Here is a 10,195-nt window from a genome sequence, read left to right as displayed (position 1 = left end):
TTGCTCTTATAGTTACATCTAACTCCTTAAGTACCACATATCCCTCTAATGAACGATAAACCATAGTCCAACTATGACCATACCCCTCTTGGGCCAAGAGAGGGTGTGGCGCCACATTGTTCAAGCCTTGGAATCAGCCTTTAAGAGAGTAATTTATCTACTTACCCCAACATTAGGGAAGGAGTGAATTCTTTGTTGTGTAGTTGTGTTCCTAGCTCCCCAATCAGACGAATCCCCAAAATGGCAGGCTTGTTGAGTCGGCAATCTGACCACTGTCACCTATACAAATCAAAGGATCGCCTTCATAGGCAGGAGTTCACAACTCACTCAGGATTTAGATCATGTTACCTATCGTCATCCTTGTGAAATGTAAGTCTCTATTATGAATGATGTTATATAATGGGACTAAACATTCTGTGGTCCGATCTTATACAAACTTCTTTGTATAAATATCCCCATTCACATGTCTCTACATGAATGATCAGGATCAAATCATTTGTAGCACTTTACAACAATTGTAGCATCTACAAAGCGGGTCATACTCGTAGTGTCGCCAGGATAAAGTATCCAACCTTATCCATCTATTACAGACCATTTAGGTTATCACTTAAACATGATCCACCTGTATGTATCTACATACATGTTTAAGCTACAAGATAACCTTGGATGTTAGTTTATTGGTTTGTGGTTAATTCAACTAATTTTGAAATAAAACATCACATATTTTATTACATAAATAAAATGTTTGTACATTACAATTACAAACTATAGGACCTTACAAGATTTAGGGCACCAACCCCAACAGACTAACCACCATCTTCAAGTGTCTGTGGGGCATCTTCCATATCCATTTCATTCTCCGATTGTTCGATGATGGAAATATGGTGACATGAAGTTTCACCTTCCTCATGTTCTAAACTTTCATTTTCAGAATTAGTGAAGATAACATCATGTCTTTTTTCCTTTGGCGAACCTTTGCTTATATTAAGAGTAATGAAGATTTTTTTTTTCATTCGCGAAGAAATAACACTACAAATTTCTCCGTCGCCCTTTGTTTCATAGGATGGCTTCTCACCTAGTTGACTTTCGGTTTTCGTATGCTTAAGGCGGTACCAAACTGACATGCGAGATATCGGTTCCTTCTTCTTTATAGTTACATTGGGAACGTCGCTGGACCCTCTTCTTCACTTTTTAATCTCATTGGATCATTTTTTGTTGGAGTGATTATCAACTTCTTCATATTTGAGATGATAAAATATTGACACACGAGGTACTCCTCCATCTTTCTTTGTTGCCACACTTAATCTCTCAAAGGAAGATGATCATGTTGCTCTTGGCGTTTAACGAATGACTTTTTCAACCTTAGGAAGCATAGTCAACCTTCGAAAGGTCGAACGTCGACCGAGGCTAGGTAGTAGGTATTGACTTCCTTTCTCTTCTACTGTCATGCTTAATCTTTTAAAGACTAAAACACATGCGACAGGGTGTCTAATGTGGTCGAAGGCTGAGGTTCTTCGATTATTGCTCTCCCTTTCTTTTTGATCAACAACCTCATCTATAGTTATATGATTGTTGTTGACCACCTTTTCCTTCAACCTTTTGGTTATACGAACTGGCTCTAATGACTTATATCAAAGTCATTTTCTTGATGCAGGTACAACATGCCCTTTCTGAAAAAAAACTTCTTCTTGGTCGAAAAAAGCTCAGGCCATTCACAGATCCATAAGCTCTTGAACTCGGTGTGAGTTACGAAATTAAAACGTGCTTTCACCAACAGCTTGTAAGCCTTAGGGTCGAACTCGTCTTTTGTCCGTTTTTAGGCAGATTTACTTTTGTTAGGTCTAACTTGGTCTATGGATTTCCTATTTCATTATCTTTGTTAGTGATGTAACAAGATTCTCTTTTAAAATTTCTATATCACCGACCCTCAACACCTTTGAGCATTCCACAAATGATGACTCACCCTTCTTACGTTTTGACAAAGGAATATAGTGTAGGATTAGAGGGCTCGAAGATTTTTTGTCTTTTAAAATTTAATCTTTGTAGTGCTAGAGGGTGCCTCACTCTTTTTTTAGCTTGAGACATGTGCCTTGTCGCTTGTTTCTTTCCTCATATCTGCTTGTGATCTTGGCTTGAGTTCATACTTACCTTTTGTTAACGAGGTCTTTATACGCATTGCTTCACCGACACTATCACCCTTCAAGTAAAACTTCGCATATGCAAAGTGAAACTTAGCTTATGAGAATAAATTAGAGTTTGCTTTAACTTTCTTCATGCCATTTTGATAGAACTTGAAACATTGATGCAGTGTTAAAGTTATCACCCTATTTCCATGAATCCAAGGATGGCCCAGTAATAGTCTATGACATGAAACAAATTGTTAGCCTTCAAGTCGCCGATGATGAGTTCTAAGCATATCATGCCTACCACTCTTTGGTTGCCTTGGTTGAAGACTTGAATTACTAACTTATTGTTTGATAGTTCTTCCATCAGGATGCCTAAATGCTTCATAATTGACTTAGGCATTATATTGACGGTTGATCTATTATCGATGAGAATTCAACTAACCCTCTATTCTTGGGCATATCCTAAGACATACAATGGCCTATTATGAAGTTTTGATCCTAATAGCAGACTTCATCTGAGAAACCTATGAACGTACAACAAGAGGATGTTGGGATCGGTGTCCTAATTCTCTCAGAGTCTCGTAGTTTGTAATCTATACACATTGTTATGAATAAAATAAGAGTTATTTATTTGACATTTACTCATATCCAATAAACAAAGCTCCATGGTTATTGTATGTAAACTTAAGCATGTATATGAGATATACAAGTGGATCATGCCTTAAGTGATAACCTAAATAGGTCTGTAGTATAAGGATTAAGGAGAGATACCTGATCCTGGTGACACTATGGATATGGCCCGCTTTGTAGAGGTTTGCAAGTATTGTGAACTACTACAGATGGTAGATCCTGACCATTCATGTGGAGACATGCGAGCGGCGGTGTCCTATACAAAGAGTTTGTATAAGACTGAACCACGAGATGACTAATCTCTTTATATAACGTCGTTGATACTTGAGACTTACATCTTACCTAAACGACCATAGGTGACATGACCTCAATCTTGAATGTTTTGGGAACTCCTGCCTTTGAGGGCAGTTCTTTGATTAGTATGGATGAAAGTGGCCAGATTACCAACTCAAACGCCTACCATTTTAGGGATCTGTCTCATTTAGGAGCTAGGAATTCAGTTACATAAGATGAAATTCACTCCTTCACCGAAGCAAGGGTAAGTAGATAGATTGCTCTCTTAAGGGATGATTTTAGGTCTTGAACATAGTGGCCACAGGTTATCTTTGGAAGAGAGGACTCGGTCATAGTAGAACTATGACTTATGTGTATTAGAGGGATCAGTGGTACTTAAGGAGTTAGATGTAACTATAGGGGCATAATAGTTATTAGCCCAGCTGTACTTATGAGCGATCTGTGAAGGATTATCGCACTGTTGATTGGTTGATATAGACACATAATATGTTTGTAGTAAGGAAAGTGCAGCTGTCAGTCTTTAGTAGAGTGCCTGACAGTTAACAGATGGTGGATCCCGTGACTAAAGAGTTTAGTCGGTTATTCACGTATCGTTGGAGCTTTTAGCTACAGGTCCATAAGATCCCCTTGGTAGCTCAATGGATTCAAGTTGAGAATCAGCTCTTGGTGTTGATTTGAAATGTTCAAATTGACATGAGGAAATTCAATTCTATATGATATGATCGGTGTGATGTATGAGATACATCAAGTGGAGGATTAATGTAAATGAGATTTACATTAAGTACCATGAAATAGAAAAAGAACTATGGTTTATATGTTTCATGAGATTAAATATTAAAACTATAGGTTATAAATATAATATGGTAAGTTGGTTATCATATATATTTATAATAATATTAATTGTTGGATAATTATCTCTTTTCCTCTAATAACCAATTGAGTGGGAGGTTATTGGTGATTTCATGGCAATCGTGAGATAAAAGGAAATTTTTTTTCCTAATTTTAGTAATATTTGAGATTTTCTATTCTCGGAAAGAAAACTCACGGAATCGCTGTCAAGTGAATAAGATTCACTAAACGATAGCTGAAGAGAGACTAAATGATCGTGGAGTGACACTACAAGATAGTTCACTCAGCTGGCCATTAGCCAAACAATCGCGAAGCTTTTTCTAAACGATTGGGCATCGTCTATACAATAGACTTCTGCCATCTTCTACTTGCTCAATCGTTTACACAATTATTATTCCCCCGGTCTCTTCCTCTAACCAAGTCTACACAAAGCCCACACTTCTGAATTCTCACACCGAAAATAACAAGGTATCCATTGTGGTGGTTTTGTACTCAACTCGACTGACGTCGAGGTTTTGGAGGTCGTTCGTTGAGTTCACGGTGTTCTTGTGGTGGTTGCGGATTGATCGTACTGTGTTGCGGTCATTGTGTTTGAGCATTCATGTGTTGCAATCTTGGAGATTGAACGACCGTTCGTGTTCAAGGAAAATTGAAGATGATTCTTCAAAGGTATGTGTAATCTTTCCCTTGATCTTTGTTACGCATGCTGTAATTTTGTTTTGTTCATGACTTGTATGTTTCCGTTTCTTGACTGTAATTGTGTATGTTCAAATACGATTGGATTTAGAACGATCATTTCGCTGCTCATGGAAATCCTCATGTCTAATTTCCTTCATCGGTGCATCTACTCGTCATAGAGGTCGAAGCATTAGATGCATTTGAGTCTAACAATGAGTCAATAAGATTTGTCTTAGTTGTCGGAGGAAGTGACAACAAGTCATTTATATTGAATGATGGTGAGTCTTTTGATTCTTCCATTGTCTCTGATGTACTTAAAGAAGTATCCTCAATTTCTGTTGTGCTGACAACATGACAAGCAACAACTTCTAGTGCTTTCTTTGAGTAGCCCTTATAGAAGTTCTCCAGAAAGAAATCTACTAGCATCACCTGTCACCGGGGTTAAGGAAAGTTTTTATCTTCCTCCTCAACAAGCTTTGGTCTCCACGCCTTCCCCCCTCCCCCCTCCCCCCCTTTTTTTAATCTTACTTCCTCTTTTACGCTTTCAATAGAAGCCCGACTTCTTTTGGGGTGAAGTTGACTTTCTTCTTTCTCGACGAGTCACAAGGAGTTGTCCTTCGTCGTCATTTTCACCAAAATCATCTTTATTTCGAGAGTTTGTCATTTGAATCGCTTGTTGAAACCGAACAACTATATGTTCAAGGGTCCCAAACTAAATCAAGCTTTATCTTTCATCATAAAACGCAGTTGATGTTGGGGAACTTGAAGCCATCCACTACAATGTAAATTGTTTGAGCTACTTAATCCAGATCCAATTTAATCTTTCTCTCACGAGCCAACCTTTGAATCAACTTCTTTAGCACAGAAAATTTTTCGACTAGGTAGCAAACAACCCTGTAATACTTACAGTCGTTAGGATCATCCATTTTTCCTACTTGTTCTAGTTGTTTGCATTCTAAAAGCTAAATAAGTTGCTTTTCTAGCAGTTGCTTGAGCATATCTGCAACATCGGAATCAGAAAATGGATAAACCTTCTCCTGCCTTTCTTTTAGAGTTAGGCAACGCCTTTCGCCTCCATCGTCCCTCTTCTCAACTTTGTTCTCTTTTCCTTTGGAAGAAAATTTTAGCAAGGTCGTTTTAACGACATTAATTCCTTTTACTTCTTTCTTATCTTTCTTCACTCTAGGGACCAAGAAATCCTTAGTTCCCCTATTGACGATGCTCAACTTTATATCATAGGCGCGAGTTGCCAACTCTTCAAACATCTGGGGTTTTATCCCTTATAGAATGTAAAGGAGACCTAAATGCACGCCTTAGGTGGACATCTCTATAGCAAACAATTTGATAAGTGTGTCTCTACAGTCAAGACTCAAAGCTCTCCATCGGTTGATGTAGTTGATGATTGGTTCCCCCTTTTGATCCTTGACGTTCGTCAGCTTCATCATGCTAATAGTACACCCAGTGCTGTAAAAGTTAGGAACTCTCTTTCAAATTATTCCCAGTTGTTGATCACCTCGAGCTCTAGAACAGTGTACAAGTCAAAAGGTTTTCTTTCAGGGTTCGGAAAAGCTGCTTGACAAGTAGATCTCCTCTGGTTCCCATGTTCTCGCATGTTTCAATAAAATGGGCAATGTGTTGCTTTAGGTTGCACTTTTCATCAAATTGCTAGAACTTTGGAGGTTGGTACCCGCTGGCATTCTTAGATTGTCGATTCTTCTAATGTATGGCTTAGAGTACATAAAAGAAGATTGTGACAGTCCTCCGTACTGAGCCCTAATGAAGTTTGTAGTCATATTCTGCAGCTGTTGAATCGACAGAGAGGCGACAGAGGTAGACTGTTGCAACTTATTTTCATGCAAGACATTCTTCCCTTTGTCATTGGTTTTAACAGCAGGAGTTTGGCTTGACTCAGCAGTTTCATGAGCCTCTATATAATCTTTTAAGACAGTGATTTCATGATCTTGCTCCTCGACAATTTTCATTAGGAAATTTATTTTTCTTTCGATCTCTGTCATGGCCGTATCGATCGTTACATTCTCCATCATAACAGACACTACATCAAAATGTGATTCTTTCTCTAATCGATCAGTAGTAGAAGCAGAGTTGTTGAACAAGAGATTTTCTTTGATGACGATCTCGCTTTTAAAAAATCCCATTAGTTGTTCTTATATTTTCTCCATGGTGACAAAACATTGTTCTTGCTCATATAGGATCCCCTTTAAGTGACTTCGGGTGACAGGTCCCATATAGAAGCCGCTTGTAGTAGTTATTTTGGATGCAACTTTCTTTAATGCCATTATTTATTTATTATTATTATTATTATAATGTTGAGAAACAAATGAGAGGCAGAGATGTCTCACTAGGCGTGCCAATTTGTTTGCATGAGGTTTTTGGAGAAACTTATTTCGTGAAGTTAAACTTGTGTTGATGTAGATTTAATGCATATTTGGTTCAATCTCTAGTACTTGATCCTCTTATCTCTCTCAGTTGAATACATATGTTGACTTGAGGAAGCGAAGCACATGTTGTTCTTAAAGTTAAAGTCTTGGAAGAAACTTTATATCTTCAAGAGACTTGTGCCTTCAAGGAGCATGCAACTTCAGGAGTTTGGGAGTCTTCTAATTGTTGGAAGAATTCTTTTTGGGCTCTCTGGAGTGCAGAATTTTCTAACCTCTACAAGTAAAGAGAACTCCTCTATTTATAGAGTTCTCTAGTGAGCTTGGGCTTGGTTGGTCTATGAACCTGGCCTTTGGGCCCAACTAGTTGGGTTTAGGCCTTAGTTAGCTATTGGGCCAAATTAAGCCTATTTCTTAGCTCAGTTGGACTTTAGCCCAAATAATAATATCAAAATAGAGCGAATTAATTTTATTCAATCCAATGATCATGGTGAGAACATGTGGCATCATCAGAATTTGCCCATTTATGTCTTCAACTTTAATTTAGGATGCATGTCAACTTTTAATTAGTCCTAAATTCAGTTATTTATAATTTTGCCATTAACTTGAGAAATGACACGACAATTTGTGACTAGTCCAAAATTTCTCATTCAACAGTAGCATGTTGATATTCTGTTACACCCCTTCCCAAGCTACCTTTCTAACTTGGAAGAAGATGTGAAGACAGTAGATGTCAACCCTCTTATGACACCCATTGCCTATCTAGTATCTGTAACATATTTTCTCGCCTTTGTATAACCTGATAAACAAGTATGTATATATTTTCAGATATCTCAAACTCAAGCCTCAAAGGCTATCATAACTTATAAAGTTGTTTAGTTAAACCCAATATTTCGCAAACATTACATACATATTTACATACTAGAGTTCAACCCACAACATCTACTTCATAAATATAGACTCAAGTTCTCTCTGACTCCCATCTAATATGTACATGACTACATAATTAGAAAAGACATATTAGAGACCTAAAGAACTTTTGTGTCTATAGAGGTCTCTAGAGATGGAGATGTGTGGCAGACTGGTAGTTGTAAGCTGGGCTCTGAACTCAATTGCTACTTAGGAAGTAAATCATTTTAAAAGCGTGAGTTGGAAAGCCCAGTGAGTGACTATTTAATAAATAATCAACATGCATTATATTAAAAGAAATGATTGTAAATCAATAAATCTATTCAACTTCAGGGTTTGTAAAACATGCATAGAAATCAATAGCTATGGCCACATTGAATTCATCTCATAGAACATCAGAAAAACCCTGAAACATAACATAATTTACATAAATCACATCATACTTAGCTTATAACTAGTATCCTTGAACCTTGGTTGAGGTAGAGCAAGCTCAATACACGTCACTAATTCTCATACATGCACGTAGAAATGCCCCAAACTAAGCATCCATGCACACGATCCAAAGCCTATAAGTGCGCCAAGGCAAGTCCCAAAGACCTATGTAACAATTATTTACTGAATTCCCTAGATACCTTCATCTCCTTGAGTATCAGGGCCCTTGAATACCTTCGTCTCCTTGAATATCAGGATTTTTAGAGCTAGGGTACATAAAACATTACTTTGCAAAGTCATTCTTAATATATGTTCATTTTCATTTCACAAATACAAAGTGTGAGAAAGCATTCTTTAAAGAGACATCATACTTAAGAACCATGCTAGGAAGACTCATTTCTTGAAATCATGCTTGAAATACATCGTTAAGTAAACCATTCTCAACATGTTTTAAGTATAACAACTCATTTTAGAGAAACTCATGCTTAGATAAACTTTCATAGAGTATTAGTCTCAAGCCATGCTATGAAATCTCAACTTAGAAAATCTTACTTAAAGCCATGGTAGTCATTGAGTAACTCATTCAAGAAAACTATGCTTTGAACATTCAAAAACTTTTAATTTTAAAAGCACGTTGTCACTCACAGATACTTAATCGACTTCCAATGGCTTATAGGCCTTCCCAATCTCAACTTGGCCTGAAACATAAGTTAACACCCCTTGGTTAACTTCTTGGACATCTTAAGCACTTAGCAAATTTTATTCATTTAAACATACTCTTACAAATCCTAATTAGTCTTTAAATACCTATATGAATCCATAGTTAGTCATTGTAAGACTTCAAAATCTATATTACTCTTTGATGGCCTCACAAATTGCTTACCAACTTGAAAATTTCAAAATTAAACTATGTTAGGCCCACGACATCTAGGTGCACAATTAGGCCAAATGTGGGTGCTAAGACATGTACATCTAGGTGCACAATTAGGCCAAATGTGGGTGCTAAGACATGTACACGGGTGCTTAAGCATGCACACAGAGCCTTCAGATGGGCAATAAGGCCAACAACACACGCCCATGAGCTAGGTGTCGAGGGTGAGCAAATTGGGCGACGAACGTGTGTTGGCTGGGTGATGAACATCGCAAGGCGTTGAGCAAGTGCATGTCTAGGCGTCGAGCGTGAGCGAGCGAATGGACATCAAGCATGGGCGAACGGGCGCTGTCACCATTTCTCGGTTGGGGGCTATTGTGTGCATAGTGGTTGTGTTGCGTGCAGTTGGTCGAGCAAGACAGCTCACCGACAAACCAACTCCCTGTGTGCCCTTTTCAACATCCAATCGACACCCCCTTTTGAAACACCTAATGTTTAGACTAATATTTCAGTATTCAGTTCATCATTTTTAGCCAAATAAAATGTAAAATCCTTCCATAAACCTCTTAAACAACCTCTTAACTTACTTACCTTCAAATTGGAGCCTTTAATTCCTCCTTGAAAGCTCAAAATTCTCCAAACTTCACAGATTTCTCGACTGTGCTCTAAATTCGAACCAACCTTTGGATTTCTTCAATTTTCATCATCTTATAAGTTAAATCCACGATAGCCCTAGGTTTGCTTCCTTAATGAAGCTTCAAGTTGGCTGAAAAATTTCTCCCTTTGCATGAATAAAATGGCCAAACTGACTTCCTCTTCTTCATCCCAATTTATACTTCCCTTTGCATGCTTTCCTTGCATAATAAGGTGACACCTTATGTTGCCAACATTGTCTTAAGCCTAATATTCTACCACTTAGCCACCAATTAAGATTAAGAAATTATTTTTCCTAATACTTAACAAATAACTGATAGAGGAATGGCCTTCACTTACAAGCCTCTCTCGGCCAT

The sequence above is a fragment of the Benincasa hispida genome, chromosome 10 (assembly GCF_027475165.1).
Source record: "Benincasa hispida cultivar pf3 chromosome 10, pf3_genome.v1.1, whole genome shotgun sequence".
Classification (NCBI taxonomy): domain Eukaryota; kingdom Viridiplantae; phylum Streptophyta; class Magnoliopsida; order Cucurbitales; family Cucurbitaceae; genus Benincasa; species Benincasa hispida.
Note: the sequence above shows the minus strand (reverse complement) of the source record.